The sequence below is a fragment of the Castor canadensis genome, chromosome 7 (genome assembly GCF_047511655.1).
Source record: "Castor canadensis chromosome 7, mCasCan1.hap1v2, whole genome shotgun sequence".
NCBI lineage: Eukaryota > Metazoa > Chordata > Mammalia > Rodentia > Castoridae > Castor > Castor canadensis.
This window is the reverse complement of record NC_133392.1, coordinates 3,301,939-3,317,500: the sequence shown is the minus strand read 5'-3', so window position 1 is coordinate 3,317,500 and position 15,562 is coordinate 3,301,939. Positions and strand designations below refer to the sequence as shown.

Below are 15,562 nucleotides of genomic sequence, written 5' to 3'. Positions count from 1 at the left end.
CTCAAATTGTAATTTTGACTATGAACTGTGCATGGCCATAAATCAGAGGCACATGCACTGTGTACAGTGCATGAATCACGGCCAGGACTCCGTCCGACTGCACACACTGTGTTTAACAAGCTTTATAAAGAGCCATCGGGCTTTATTACGGCTCTGCCTGACTCCAACAAAAACTGAGCCTGGAGGCCCGGGGACGCGAGTTAAGATGAAAATACTTATTAGAGTACATTACTTCTTGATGTAGATATCGTTTTCCGTGGAGTAACTCCATGGTGCACGGCGCGACATAAATCAGGTTTTCGGAGACTAATAAGACCTGCCGCCATCTATTCATTACTCCGCCCGCAATTTGGACCATCATTCATTAGTAATCTGATGATTACCACCACCCAACTCGGCAGGTCTGCAGAATGCAGGGGAACACAAAGGCGACGGCTTCCTAAGAGGAAGGTTAGAGACTGCCTTTGAAAGTGCTCTCCACAGTACTTGGTCACCTTGATCCTTGAGTGCTGGGCTGTTGGTGCATCTCGTAAGCAACGCAGGATACCTCGCACATACCCGCAATAATGTGCCCAAAAGTTGAGGACCACAATATGATTTGACATTCCATCATACATCCCGGAGACAAAGGTCCGCACAGGAATGTGAAGTAAGACATTTTCTTGTTAATAAAGCATTGATCCGATGTATTGATTTTACATGACATGGCTTTTTGCTGGGATTTCGCCCTCTTTTTTTCTTTGCAAACAGTAAGGCTCTTCAGAATGCCCTGGCGCATGTGACACGGCAAAATTTCTAACTCTCTGTGATGTAAATTCTATATGTGTAAAACCACTTCATAATCAGACCATTAATCATCTGAAGCTGTCAGCGTTGACTTGGAGGACAATTTGTCATGTCTCTGCCTGGGCCTGGGCAAGGGTGTCGGGCAAGGGTGTCAGGCAAAATTGTAGTTCGGGCACCCACTGGGCAGATGGGTGGCTGTTGCAGACTCACCAAGTGACTTGGTCCAAAAAGGGTTAGATAAAGTGTTAGGTTTCTTGATCAGAGAACGAACAAAAGGTGGCCCATCATGCATTCCTAACATATCAAGCCTCTCCTCTCTCCCAGCTAATCACCACGACTGTCTGACTTAATGAATCGGCCTGATGAAAGGTGATCAGAAAAGATAGATGGGAGGCCATTATTGATTTCATGCAAATATCCTGACAGGTGATAGACGCTTTAATGCAAGCTTTCAGAAGCTTTATGACTTGTAATGGCCATACACTCACTCCAGGACCGACATTCTCCAGTGTTTCAGTTGAATTGATATTCTTCTTCTATGACCAAAAATATCTTAAAGCACTATAAAAACGAGGGCACCTTTCACCTCTAGATTCAACCCAACGAGCAACGGCAGCGTGAGCCCATTGCCAAAACTGAGCGTGGCCCACTAGGGAAGTTTAGACAGGGTATGCAAGTGTGACAGGTCAGGTCCCACCAGGCTGGATGAGCCACAGCTAGGGGAAGTAGGGGGCTCCAGGCTCCAGGAGCCTGGCTACTGGAATCATAAGCTTAATGGAGGGATTATGAAATCCTGTCCTGTTTAGTGGCAGTAGCAGTAGCTGAGACATGCCCACAGTCTTGAGAAGTTCTGCTCTCTGCTGGTGGGGTCGTTCCATGTGCCCCATGGCTTCTGGAGCAGCTGTATCTGCAAAACTGCCTGGTCCTAGTGAGGCCCAGCCCTGGGCAGCCCATCTGGCCTGCAGCCCTCCAAACCACAGACAGCCCTTCCCCACCCAGTGCCTGGTAAAGCCAGGACTGGCCGAGACCTCCCTGGCAAATTCTGCAACTGGAGGAGAAAGCATACAGACCTCCCCACACATCTAATAAACCCTCGGCGTGTCGTGTTTACAGCTGAGAGCCCAGCCGAGCCAGGGCAAGGCGCTGGCCCGTCCACTCACAGAGCCCCAAGCCAGGCCAATCAATACCACTTTCCTGTTTTAGAACTGGGTAATTATGAGGGGGAGAGATTGGGTGACCTTTCACCTGCACTGCATTACTTTGCTGATATTAAGATAAATTGCCTGATTTTGGGTAAACATATGCTGCGATTCAAACTGTCAGCACTGGTTTGCTCACGGATAATTTGTATTGATCTCCCAGCTTCTCCCCAATTTTGCTTACTGACCTCGTGGATAATTAGAGAAGGAGCCTTGGTGAGCTCAAGTCGGGGATGAAGAAGAAATATGAAGAAGAATAAAGCAAATTTGTTTTATGTTAATATTTGCCGGTCCTCCCCCCTCACATCTGTCAGCATCAGGAGAGCCGTAAATTAATGTACTGGTTCCCGAGCAATTTATTCCAAGGAATTATTTAGCAGCACGCTTAGTCTCCAAACACGTGTCACTGGGTTAAATTAATTTAAACTCTGCCTTAAACACAACAAAAACAAATGTTATTTTCTGCTGAAGGGGAAAAACAAACCGTTTCTCAGAATGTACTGTAAGCTTCCAACTTTCTGCACAGATTTCCACAGATCTGCATCTGAGAGGATGGGTTTTATAACAAGTCCTCTCTCCCACCTCCCACCCCTACCCCACCCCCGGAAGTAATTAGTGCCCATTATTTGTCCTGAATTCAAATTTTGGTAAGATGGGCTGCTGTGTGTAAGAGATGAATGTATGTGTGAAACTGTATCGCTTAAGATATGTCAGATTAGAAGGCTGTTGTATCAAAAGTCATAAAACAAATCCCCCCTGTGAAATATCTCTTTATTAACCGTGCCATAAGATATTAACATTCCTCATTTAGTAGAGGGCCTTTTATCTGTTTCAAATACATTATTCGTCCTTTTAGAGATAAACTGTGTTAATATCCATTTGAGTAGGGCTACAGCGGCCTAATGCATAGTAATTTTTGTTGGAGAGCTTTTATTTTAGAATAAGAAAATTACACAGCAATAAAACCTGAATGAATCAGAAGCTAGAATAGCCGGGAATCACATTCCATGCCAAATGAGGCAGGCAATCAGGCAGCCTGTGGAAGGCCAGATATCCGGCTCTCATATGCAGGCCAGTATCCAGCGCAGGTCATACAAATAGAGCCTGACACGACCACATAGACTCAACGATTCCACACGCCTGATAGCCTGCAGCTCGGGAAGGATACATATTTAAATATATTTGAGTGTACTGCAGTTAATCCCGTTACTTTACATGCGCTGAAGTCATGAGAGAAGAAGCATTCTAAATATTTAAGTCATGCCCGTGTACTGGGGGATTAATCACACTGCAATTGATAAAATTTTAACAGTCTGTGATGTCGGTTCAAGTTCAGATTGCCAGAGCTAATGTGGCAGCTGAAAGTGGCACTGGGCTTTGAGCTGCAGCTGGGGCCAGAGCAGCTCCAACCGGCCTGCCACAATTAGAACATACCAATGGGCAGAGCCAGTGGGATTTTCCTTCTTGTGACATCCGAAGTGGTAGTTTTCATTTTGATGGCCAAAATGTCTTTGTCAGCCAGCCCTGCCCCGAGTTCTCTGTGGCTCTTCAATACCCAAATAAGGAAATGCTTGTTTTATCAAACTTGAACAGCAAGTCCATTAAGGTAACCTCATTTACTTAAGCAGGAGGACAGGTTCGGGACTATGGCTTGGTAGCATTTCAGACTGGAAAATAGGTGTCTGAGGCCAGTGATGCTTCCTGCCGAGAGCAATTCCCAATGCACGGTCCTGAATCCAAGTCTCTTGCTGCCTTTACTAAGCAGCTACTCCATGCACAGGGCTGAGTTATGGGTACATTCCAGTGGTGTGAACCCGCCCCCAAGAGCATCCCGTGGGCAGACAGCCCAGTGTGCCCAGTCCTCCCCTGCCTGCAGGTGGGGAAAGGGACTACCCAGGAAGGAGGGGCCATGTTGACAAAGCTTAATTGTGACAACAACCTCCTCACCACCACCACCCCTTTCAACTCCCCCCACCCCCGCCAGGGAGGCCTGAAGCCAGCCGCCAGCAAAGCTCTTTCAGAACTGCTGCAATAATTGCTCCTTCAGTGTGGTTGTGTCTTTAAAATAGTGCCATTAAACACATGAGGGGAAGACTCACAGGTAAGAAGCAGCCGCTTTTAGCACTGCTTCTCCACCCACCGTGGAAGCCAAGGCCCAGCGCGTGGAGAGAAGAGAAGTTTCTGGTTTAGAATAAATCCTCCTCCTGCCTGAAAAACCTGACTCCAACAATAACAACAGGAAGACATTCATTTGCTTCATTCCAGCTGCTGGCTGCAGCTATTAAGTGAGCTCCAGTTTCATTTCAATAATGACCATCTTCCTGTAACTTCCCAATCATGCATTTGTCATAATGCAGTAATTTTCTGGCTACAAACAGATCCTCATAATGAGGCCGTTTTTCACATTAGTAACGTAACTACATAATAAGAACATCTGTAGTTCTTTTTCCGAGGGACAAGACCGCGCTTCAATGCAGGCGATGGGTTTGTTAAATAAGATAGAGGGTGTTTTACTAACAGGGATACCCAGACCCTGCCCCAACAGACTGCAAGCCGTCAGTGTGCCTGAATGAACACAGGTTGTAATGTGTAAAAATTAAATAAAGTAAAATTAAATTGCTCAATACAAAGACATTCCTCTAGAGGGTGTTGGTGATTTCGGTGACAAAGTGCTATTTGCTGACAAGTAGTTTACACATTAACCAGCTGAATCCAAGGGGGGAAAATGCCAATAGCAATTATATCACCTGGAGGTTATTAAATGTCCCACTGATACGTAACTAGGTGAACTTGACCAGGTGATAAAGACCGCTGTGAGCAAATGATTGCGTGGTGAAGAGCGCTTCTCTGCCCTGCTGTTTCTCCAGATAGCTTTTCTTTCAAATATGACTGCATAAAAAGTTGCATTAAAAATGTGTGTCCTTGGAAGACAAAATTGATATTTAGCGCCCCCCCAATACTTCACCCCCATCCCAGCACCTTCATCACTGCACCTCAAAACCATTTCACAAAGTCTGCAAATGCCTGGTTTTTTTTTCTCCCTTTTTTTCAGGCTTTAAAATGATGCTAAGTTCTCCACTTTATCACCGACTGTCTCCTCCAACTGCATTTCATCTATAAGAAATTCAGATGCTCGGGAAATTAAAATTTCAAAGATCTGCTGCAAAAAAAAAAATCAATGGGATGAGATCAATGCTCATAGAAATTTCATGAACTTTGAACTGATCCAGGCATGACGATGAGAGGTGGCTGGAGTTTCAGGCGGCTGACGGCTCCTGGTGTGGATGAAAAGCGGCCGGGCAGCAGAGAGGAGGGCCACATTTTAGATGGGCTTTTGCTTTCATATTTTGTCCGACAAAAAAATTAATTTTCAGTCTATTTCAGTAACAAGCAAAAATAGAGAAAAAAAAAAAATCTGCCTCCCTGACATGGCGCGCAATCCCCTGCTTTCTTAAGAGCACCTAATGCTTTGCACATTAACGCGGCCACGAAATGAAATCGGTTCCCTTTGCAGCCGATTGCAGGTGCAAATTAATATTGTAAAATGAAGATCAATACATGGACAGGGCCAAATCAATAGTGGCTAAATTATTGCGGCATTTTCCTCCTCATTCAAGATGAGTTGTGTTTTCCTCTCAAAGTCAATACTTTGCAGCTTTTCTCATTAATTTCTCAATAAATTTGGCAATGAATTTCAATCACAGAACTCGGCAGGGTGAACCAGGCATTGTGGTGTGCATAGAAAACACAAAGGCCACACAGCCTCTGCATCACTCACTAGGGCGCTGGCCTGCAGGAGACACGTGGCTCCAAACAGGGACTAACGGCCACCCTCATGCACCAGCAGGACGACCCTAGGTTTGCCCTCAAAAAAAAAATGACTTTGGTTTTTTTCTAGCATCGTGGCTTCTCAGAAACATGACGACCCCCAATGCCAGCAAGGGTACAAGCTCAGAGCCACCCAGGGGTGGCCTGAGTTTCACTCCAGTTGCTCTGGAATTCCCACCAACACGCCAACCACGGGGTGTTGTCTGTCACCGAATCTCAGGGTGGGAGGAGCACCACGCTGACTTCTCATTGGAATCCAGCGCCTCCTCGCTCCTACTGGGAACACTGTTCTGGTATTCACACAGGCAGCCCAGCCGGGCCACCTGCACAGGGACCCGCTTCCATTCACCACCGCCTGGCAACGGGTAGCAGCACTGTGATGTGACACCAAACGCAGAAAGGGGGACAGCTCATCTTCCTTGTTACCAAAATAATACCCTTGCTGACAACTATTGGACCGCATTCAAACATTTTTGTTTACATACCTCAAAGAATACGCCGGATTCAGCTTTTATAGTCACCAAGACCAACCCAGCGGCTAAGGAAAACCAAGGCCCACGGTGCCCGCCCTGTGCTCTCACCCCAACGCCTTTCCACCTCCTTCTTGAGCCAGCTCAGCACAGACACCCCTGAGGTCCATCGCAACCCAAGACTGTTCTGACATCTTAACTCTCTAGGTAAGAAGTAAGAGACACCAGCAAACAGAAACCATCCTCAATGCAATGGAAACACATGTGCTCCCTAATGTCATCCTTTGCCTCAAAAAGAAAAAGCAAGTGACATATCCGCACCCTTTGGAGACTTCCTGGAGGGAGATGGGAAGTCCTGAAAGCCAAGAGGGGACACTCCATGGACAGCATGGGGCAATGACTTGTGCAGTTCAAACAGTGGGAAAATCTCCATATAGAGGTAAGCTGCAAAATCAGCTCTGGAAGCTGCCCTCCCAGTCTGCAGGTGCTACTGCCCCCGCCCACGACAAAGGAAGGGCCCTCCTAGGAACCTGGCTGGCCTCACTCCCATGGGAGGCCTTCCTAAGTTCTCTTTCCTTCTCCTGTTCAGTTGTCCCCTTCTTCCCTAGAAAGTGGGAGGAAGGTCACTCAAGAAGACCCTCTGCCACAGGCCTTCCCTATTCAGTGCTGAAGCAATGACTGGTCTCACTTCTGGAAGATACAAGGACAACAAAGAAGCTATTGTGTCTCCAATTTTGAAAAGGAAAGTGGACATAACGTCATAACATTTCTCTTATGTCCCCCAGAACTTGTTCATGAATGTTTGTGTAAGAATTTTTCCTAACATCAAAGTGTCCATCAACTGATGGACACATAAACAAATGTGGTACATCCATACAAGGGAATACTAGCCAGGCATGCAAAGGAAAGACGTCCTGATACAGGGAAACCTGAAAGCACTTTGTGCTAAATGAAAGAAGCCAGTCCCCAAAGACCATACATTATAGGATTCTATTTATGTGAAATGTCCAGATAGGGCAAACCCACGGAGATGGGAAGGACACTGGTGACAGCTGGGACCTGAGGAAGGGATGGAAATGAAGAGTGATAAACATGTTCCTGAATTCAACTGATGCTTACACAGCACTACGAATAACTAAGAGCCGTTACTTATATGCTTTGGGTGACTTTATGACATGTGGGTTATTACTGAAGAAATGTTCAAGTAGAAATCACATGTCTCGGGGGGAGAAATGACCCAAGCCTTGTATGCACATTTGATAATAAAACAATAAAAAAAAAAAAAGAAATCACATGTCTCCTTTGCCTAGGACATGCCAGCTATGGCTGCATCAAGGGGCATGCCCTTCTGGGTCTGCATGTTGCCTGGAAATACAGGGGCTTCCACAATTTGCAGAAGGACACAGAGACCCACCAGCACAGGCAGAGAGAACATCTTCCTTCTCAGGAGGTATAAACTTGGTCTCCCAACACTCTTACCTAACTCCTGGTTTTTTCAGACTGAACACAGAGGAAAAGGAATATTCTGAGGCTGAGCCTTTAAAGACAGGGCCAAGAAGAACTTAAGCACTAGACTCTCCCAAACCCTAGGCAGCCTTGAACCCAGGGTGCTGGATTATGTGTCTCATAGAAAACAGTGTTGTTTCTACACAAGCTGAAGATCCCAAGTTGTCTTGGGCCCAGAGCCGTCCCTGTCCTCACCTGGCCTCCCTTCCCACCCCTTGGAGTTGCTCACCACTCAGACTCTTCTACCTGTTTCCGTCGCCCGCCCACATGGGACTCATGTCTTCCCTCAGCCTGGAAATCCTCTGTGCCTGCCCGGCATCCATGCAGACTCCATGGCCACCTCCAAGCCTTCCCATGCCTATCCCTGCTATGAGACCCCTCAGCACCTTCCCTTCGCTCAAGACTTATCGTCTTTTTCGTTGTTAACTTCTTGCCTATACACTGTCGTATTCCCACAAGCCTGAATCGGGGCGTTGTAACGTAACTTCAGCAATGAACATTTGCCAAGGACAGAGCCAATACCAGCCAGGTATTGAACCACCAGGATGAAGACAGAGCTGCTTCCCTTGGCAAGGAACCCACCACCAAGTGGGCAAGGGTATGTCACCCCCTCCCTGACATCACAACCATCAATACCCGTAAGGGTCGGAGGACTTCCCTTTCTCCCTGAATCACCTGTAGTGCCCAGCTGGCCCTGGCCCAGGCAGACATCAAATTCCAGACTGCATGGATGTAAGTGTCGCCATCATACTGCATCTGTAGAGTGAGGAGGCACGCTCACCTTGAAGGTCTTGTTTCAATTGGTCAGTTTCTCTAAGCACATGGGAAAGGAGCGGCACAGATGGCCATGCAGTGTGGGGTAGTGAGGAGAAGGACATGTACCCACCAGTGGACACAGGGCTTGGGCTTCCCAAACAGAACCCAAAGACCAAGCAGAGCCTTGATTGTCAACTCAGAACACAAGCACTGTTGGGGAAGTTGCCCTGAGGCCAAGGATCCCTGTGAGGCTACAGATCTGCCTTCCCAGAGCCCCTGACAGCCTCACATTGATCCCACCCTTCGATTTGCAGTGTTTGGCTTGGGACATGTCACCACCAGATATCAAGGGTATCTCATAGCCACTGTGTCACCTGCTGTACTGATGGTCCTTCATCCACAAACATGCTGCAGGAGCCTCACCCCTCGACCTGGGTGCCCCTTGGCAAGCTCAGTGCTAATGGGCTTTGAGCATTCATGGGTGCTTCCATGTTGGAGGTATGCTCTTTAGGAAAAAAAACACCAAGTTGCTCTCCCAGGCGAGTGGTAAAGTAATTAACTGTCATTACTCATGGATCTGGCTGGCCAGGGGCCTTGGGCATACAAATCCATGAGAAGGGCCAGGACCAAGGGTCACAGGCCACAGTCACCCCCACTCAGGGAAAGAGGGGACATGCCAGCCAAAGACAAAAGGGAGTCAAAAGAAGAAGGAATCTGACAGAAACCCCAAATCCAACCCCATGGCTTTCCTGCCTTTAGGCTTCTTGATAGGTATCAGATGTCTCCAGGGAACAGGTCTGGGCTCTGAGAAGACTCAGAGTTAACCCCCCCTACACACCAGGTCTGCTTTGTCAGCAACAGAATTTCCAAGTATGGAAGACTACAAATGGGCATTGGGAGAGTAGAGAGTGGGGACTAAAGGGGAGTGAAAGAAAAGGTGATCCAAGGCTATGCTGCACCTTTAAGAACCCTCCCTTTGAAGAAAGTGAAGCATGCCTAGAAATCCAGGTACTTGGGAGGGAGAGGCTGGAGGATGGTGGTTCAAGGTTGCCCAAGGCAAAAAGTTAGCAAGACCACAACAAGTCAGGCATGGTGGCACACACCTATAATCCAAGCTACTTAGGAGGCAGAGGTAGGAAGATCACAGGCAAAAGTATGAAACCCTATCTTAAAAACAAGCTCAAAGCAAAAGGGCTGGGAGTATGGCTCAAGGGGTAAAATGCTTACCTAGCAAGCACAAGGCCCTGGGTTCAATCCCTAGTATCACAAAAAAATGAAATGAAAACTGCCCTCTGAACGTGATTGACACTAAGATCTGCAGGGGCCCTTTGTCTCCATGGAGTTTGTGTTTTAAACTTTCACATGCTCTATGGTGAGTCTTCCAGAGAGATGCGTCACTCCACCTTGTGTCCAAGTTATTCCACATGCTGCTAAAGCACTGGAAAACCTCTGTTTTGTAGGGCAGTGAGCACTCACACCCCAAGAGTCTTCCACCTTGTTGCTGTTTAATTTCAAAAACATCCTAAGAGAAAATGCGATTCCTTTTGCATTTCCTACAACATATAAACAAAGGCCCATGGGCACAGGTGGCTCACACCTGTAACCCTAGCTACTCGGTGGCAGAGATCAGGAGGATCGTGAATCCAAACCAGCCCCAGGCAAATCGTTCACAAAACTTGGAAACCTATCTTGGAAAGCATTGGTGGAGTAGCTCAAGGTATAGGCCCTGTGTTCAAAACCCAATACTGAAAAAAAAAAAAAAAAAACAAAAACAAATACCCAAGTCAAAAAAGGGCTGGCAGAGTAGCGTGCTTGCCTAGCAAGTGTGAGGCCCTGAGTTCAAACTCCAGTACTGCCAAAACAGAAAAAAGGCCCAAGAGTCAAATGACAATTTTTTGAAAGCACTTTCTTCTCTCTCAGGCTGTGTTCTTCCCATCCAGGCCTCGACCTACAGCAATGCATTACGGGTAGATCAACAGCCTTCCAAAAATAAAGACTTCCTGAGGCAGCATGCATGGGCCTCGGTCCAGCAGTGCTTGGACCCAGCCTGGGCAGCACACTTAAGAGCAAAATGCACTCTTCCTGGACGCCCAGCCAATAGCTGCTGGCATGCACCTCACACAGGCATCCAGAGAAAGGAGTGAGTGGGAAGAGGCTTCGGCACTGGTGGCAAAGCCAGAGAAGGAAACCATGGCTATGTGGGGTCCTTGTTCCTATCCTGGGCCCTCCCCTTCAGGCCTAGAAGAACCTTGCACTTCCTTTTAAGGTTCTCCAGAGACATGCTCACTCCTTGGTCTTCATGGTTTACTCTGTAGAGTTGTCACCAGAGGGGCCGCCCATCCTCAGGGCAGACCTCACTGTCCCTGCTCTTCCATTAGCCACCTCTATTTTGTTGTGCTTCTCAATGGCCATTTGCTCGTGTCCCCCACCCACCCCACCTCCTGCACCCTTCCCGGACTGTCTCAGATGTACATCTCCCTCAAACAGAACTCAAAATACAAATCCTTTTTTTCTTCCACAGCACTCCGAGGTGCCTCCAGCAAGGAGGGTGGGTGGGAGACAGGGACCCTGGCTGTGATCCATGGGAAGAAGAGAAGAGAGCCAGGCCCGCCTTCACCGTGCACCTCCTGCCCAACCCAAGTGAAACCGGTGACCCTTTCGTCCTTTGGGGAAGACGAATGGCCATCTCCTTGCAGCCACGTCTTGTCAGGTCGTGCTGTGGAGTCAATACCTTCACCTTGACATGGAAACTTCGTGATTTATCAGTCCGTCTGCCCTCCTGGGTTTGTGCGGCCCCGACATGCTCAGCCAATCGGGGTGCAGGAAGCAGACTTGGTCACAGCCACTTGGAAAACAACCAAAGCCCGCTCTGTGACAGACAAATGTGTCTTGTTAGCAACAGCCCAAAAGCGCTTGACTTGTACTAATAACAAAAAGGCCATGCTGGTCACCGTGGGTCCAAAGACGAAGCACCCTGTCACCAGCCTGGTTGGGAAATTAGCAAATAATGTTCTTTTCCCTGATAAATGGGTGACAGCTCCCTCTCACCAATCATTTTTAACATTTTGATGCATGCCTATGATCCCACTGGAGGGGCAGAAAAGTTTACTGGTCCTCAATTTCCACATGATGAATGGAACCTCTCTAAACGTGTGATTTCTGTATGAGGTATAGTTCATTTTAAGCAATTCTAGTAAATGGGTGTCACTGATTAGAACAAATAGTCTACTTGTGCAATAGCACAAACGGTGTGCTTCATTCTCCTGCCCTCCGCGGGGGACCGGGGGCCCTTGCTCAGCCCTCTTTAAAGGGACATGTCATCAAATCGTACCTCCAGCACCCACCGAGCGTGCTGGTAACTTAACTGGTCATGGGTAGGCTTAGTGTGGGGGCCACTGAGGGGAGGATGCCAGGTAAGGAACTACCTTCCCTGCCTTTTAAGCTCTGCCTCCAGGGTCCTGAGGACCCTAACCATGGCTGTTGGTTCCCACTCCTGTGTGAAGGGGCTGAGGCAGGGAGGGTAGGTCTCAGTCTATGGGAAAAATTCACCATCTGCCATCTGTATTTAAACAAGTGACAAAAAAGCAAGGGCAGAATCAGGTTAGGAGGGGAAAATGTGCTGTTTGAGTCATGCACGACCCAAATCCCAATTCTGGGCAGGCCTGGGGACAGTCTAAGCTGACAGTGTGTCTAACACTACCCTCCAGAGTAAGTAACTTGACTGAAAGGCCACTGGGTCCATAGGCTTCTGTCCACTAGGAGATGGCCAGGGATGATGGCGAGAGGTAGACTTCCTTGGACACTTGAGGACTGGCAACTGTGAACCAGTGTGACCAGAATGGCCTCAGGCAGGTCCACAGCAGGCAGGGCAGCTGAGTACCACTGGCCTCTCTGGTTGAGGAGGGTAGTCACTACCTGTTTTGGGCCCAGGCTGCCTTGCCAAGCTCCAGAACCCACCAGGACCAAATGTGCTCCTGGCTGTGTCCACGCTTGTGACTGAACACTTACAACTGAAATAATAGGCAGTTTACATTTAAGAAAGGCATTAGCATCTGGCTTAGCAGAGTAAAAATGGTACGATTTGTAGACAGCAGTTAAAAATCACTTGCTCTGTATTTAGAAGCTATTTGTTTGAGGAGCATCAACCTCGGAGAGTGTGAGCTGGGGATGGTCGTAGCCAAGAGTGATATTGACTCCACAGTACGGACAGAACCATATCCAAACACACAGAGATCTTTCCACGCTCTAGAATCATGAGGGGCTTTTCCAGGAGAGGGGAAGGGGGTGGAGAGTGAACGTGGAAGCCAGCCATAAGACTTTGTAGAAACTGTCACCCACAGTGCAGGAGAGAGCTGGCGCACCCTCTTGATATGCGACCAGCTTTCAGGTGCAATCTGACTTTTTTTAAAAAGAGATAAATACTATAACAGAAAGAACACAAACTGCTAGCAATTACTAGCTGAGGAGTGGTTTCATAAGCCTGACGTGGAGCGTATGTCTTGTTGTGGAAAATCATTGTTTTATGTTCCCGGCTAGTGAGCGCATCACAGACCTGGGGCAGGTCCAGGTATCCGCCATGTGTCCACTTCAGATGCCTCCACTGCTGCCTGCCAACATCTTGTTGAGTGACTGAGCTCAGTCTGTCACAGGCGACACTTTGACTCCTAGTAATGTGTGATAATTTCTTTAATTGAGCAAAAGAAATCTCTAAAATGAGGGTGGGTCAATCAAACGTAGAGGCACGAGGTCAACAGAGACAGAACCCAGCCTCATCCCCGGCATTCTGTGAACTACGCTAGCAGTGGAGCTACCACTAGTGGCCTCCATTCTTTTTGGTTCTCAGGAAACCATTCTGCCAAATGGACATTTTAAGAAAGCTGCACACACACTGTGCCGTAACACTTCACACTGGAAAACATATCAGTAAAAGTAGTTTTCACGATAACGTAATTTCAATTAGAACCATAACTTCCAATCTGTCTTAATCAAGTAACACTGAAATGCTTCTAGTCTAATTAAAAAATAATTTCTTTTATTACTCTTAACAATTTGATGCGTTTCTACTAGTGAAATTATGAATGCAAAACTGCTCAATTTGCCTATCCTGAGAGCCTCTCAGGTAGGATATTCCAGGACTGGTTTAATTATTATTAACAAGCAAATGGTACACTATTAGAAAATATTAAGGCAAGCATTGCACTAGTTATTAATTTGCACTATTCACTTTTAAATGCAGCAAATATCTCATTAATTTAATTTTAGGTGCCCACCAGTTTATATTGCATTTTACAGTCTAGAAGGCAATTTACCATTAACTGGCAATTACATACAGGGTGATTGTTAATTCTGCTCCTAAGTGCTAGCTGCTTGAAAATTGTTCTCTCTCTAATTTTTGACCTTCTTACAACAGGGGTGAGGCACACTGGGAATACAAAGAACTAGTATGGAAGAGCTGGACATGTCATTTGTGACTCATTCTTTTAATTCACCGTGCTAATCAAGTGAACTGCCACAGCCTCCCAAGGTAATTGTGAGTGGAGAGCAGCAGGCAAGGGGCTGGATGGATGGGGCTTGGCCTGCCTTCCCCTTCCGGGGGGAGAGGCGGAGCATGACTATTCTGGGTTGACTAATAGGGCCCGGTTCTGAAAAATCTGGTGTTCCTCAGGTCACTGTAAACAGCTCCTTCAGACCTTTTGCAAAGTCCCTCTCAGCCTCTGGCAGGCTGGTGGGCAGCCCCTCCTCTGAGCGCAGGTTCATTATCCTGTGGCCTGGCTGCCCCCCAGCTGGCCTCACGCCGGGAAGGTTAAATGTGAGGGTGTCCCGGCAGCCTCCGGGGTCTGGGGACACTGATGGGAACCAGACGCCCAGGGGACGGCGCCCATGTCGTGACATCCAGAGGGGCTGGCTCAGTTTTCAGCAGGGAAGTGCAATTCCCGGTGATTACCTCATTGTCCCCATCAATTTGGGGGCAATGCAAATCAGACAGAAGCTTCCAGGCCAGACAGGTTATGACCCCACCTTTCCCCTGCTCCCTGAGGGTGTAGAGCCCCCTGGATCCCTTACACTGTGTTTGAAATGTATATTCCAGCTAATGATCAAGGTGTGGGGGGAGGTAATAAATTAACCTTCAGCTAGGAAAAGCTGAGCTGCTGCAAGGCCTCACTAAAACTGCCCATGCATGGGGAGAACTGTAGACTGAGGAAATCCCTGAGCTCCAGGCAGCTCAGATCTTATGGCCCAGGAAGTCCAGTCAGCCTGGGAATGAACTTGACAGCCATGCAGTTACAAAAGGTGAGCCTGGATAGGCTGGTGTGGCTAGAACTAGCTCAGAGGACACTGCTTCTCTTGGGAGAGGTGATGGACCCTCTAGACACCCAGGGAGGTAACACTTCTGGGTCAAGAAGGGCATCATTGCTGGCTAGAGGGCTGCAGGCTACAGAGCGAGCCGCCCTTCACCTCCCACCAGCCCAGAAGAGCAATGAGTTGGAGCGGCTGCCATGTGACTCTTGCCAGCTCCTCCCACCCTAATGTGTCTTTTTTCCTGCACACCTGCATTTGTTTACAAGTGTTCAGCACAGAGCTTTTCTCTGCAGCACTGGGGACAAAACCCTCAGCTGATGACAGGCCAAGGAGGAAAGAAGGGGCCTGGAATTCTCTGCTACCATACTTCTTCTAAAAACAAAAATCTCCACTCCTAACCGCGCAGTCCTGCAAAGTTCACCACCAGAAAGCAAAGACATGAAGGGTCATCAGGGAAGGATCCACTCAAAGCATCCCCTAAAGAACTCTGCAGGACCTCATGACAGTCTGATGCAGTAACAAGGGGGTCACCCTGTGCAGAGCAAGTCAGGCTTGCCACCCATGGACATATGGTCACTGGGATGCCTCTATCAAGCCAAACCATGTAGACAGCACAGGAGCTCACGCAGGGCCCCACCCCTCTCACATACCCTGCCATAGCACAAGTGCCAGTACTTGTCTGAGAGCAAGTAAGCGTCATTCCTACCTCCAAGGAAC

At 47.9% G+C, this 15,562-nt stretch overlaps 1 protein-coding gene across 10 annotated transcripts in view; it reads right to left on the bottom strand.

The window, feature by feature from the left end:
- The window catches only part of Ebf3 (EBF transcription factor 3), a 116,639-nt gene that overhangs the window by 11,104 nt on the left and 89,973 nt on the right, over positions 1–15,562 (bottom strand). The gene's annotated exons all lie outside the window — the stretch shown is intronic.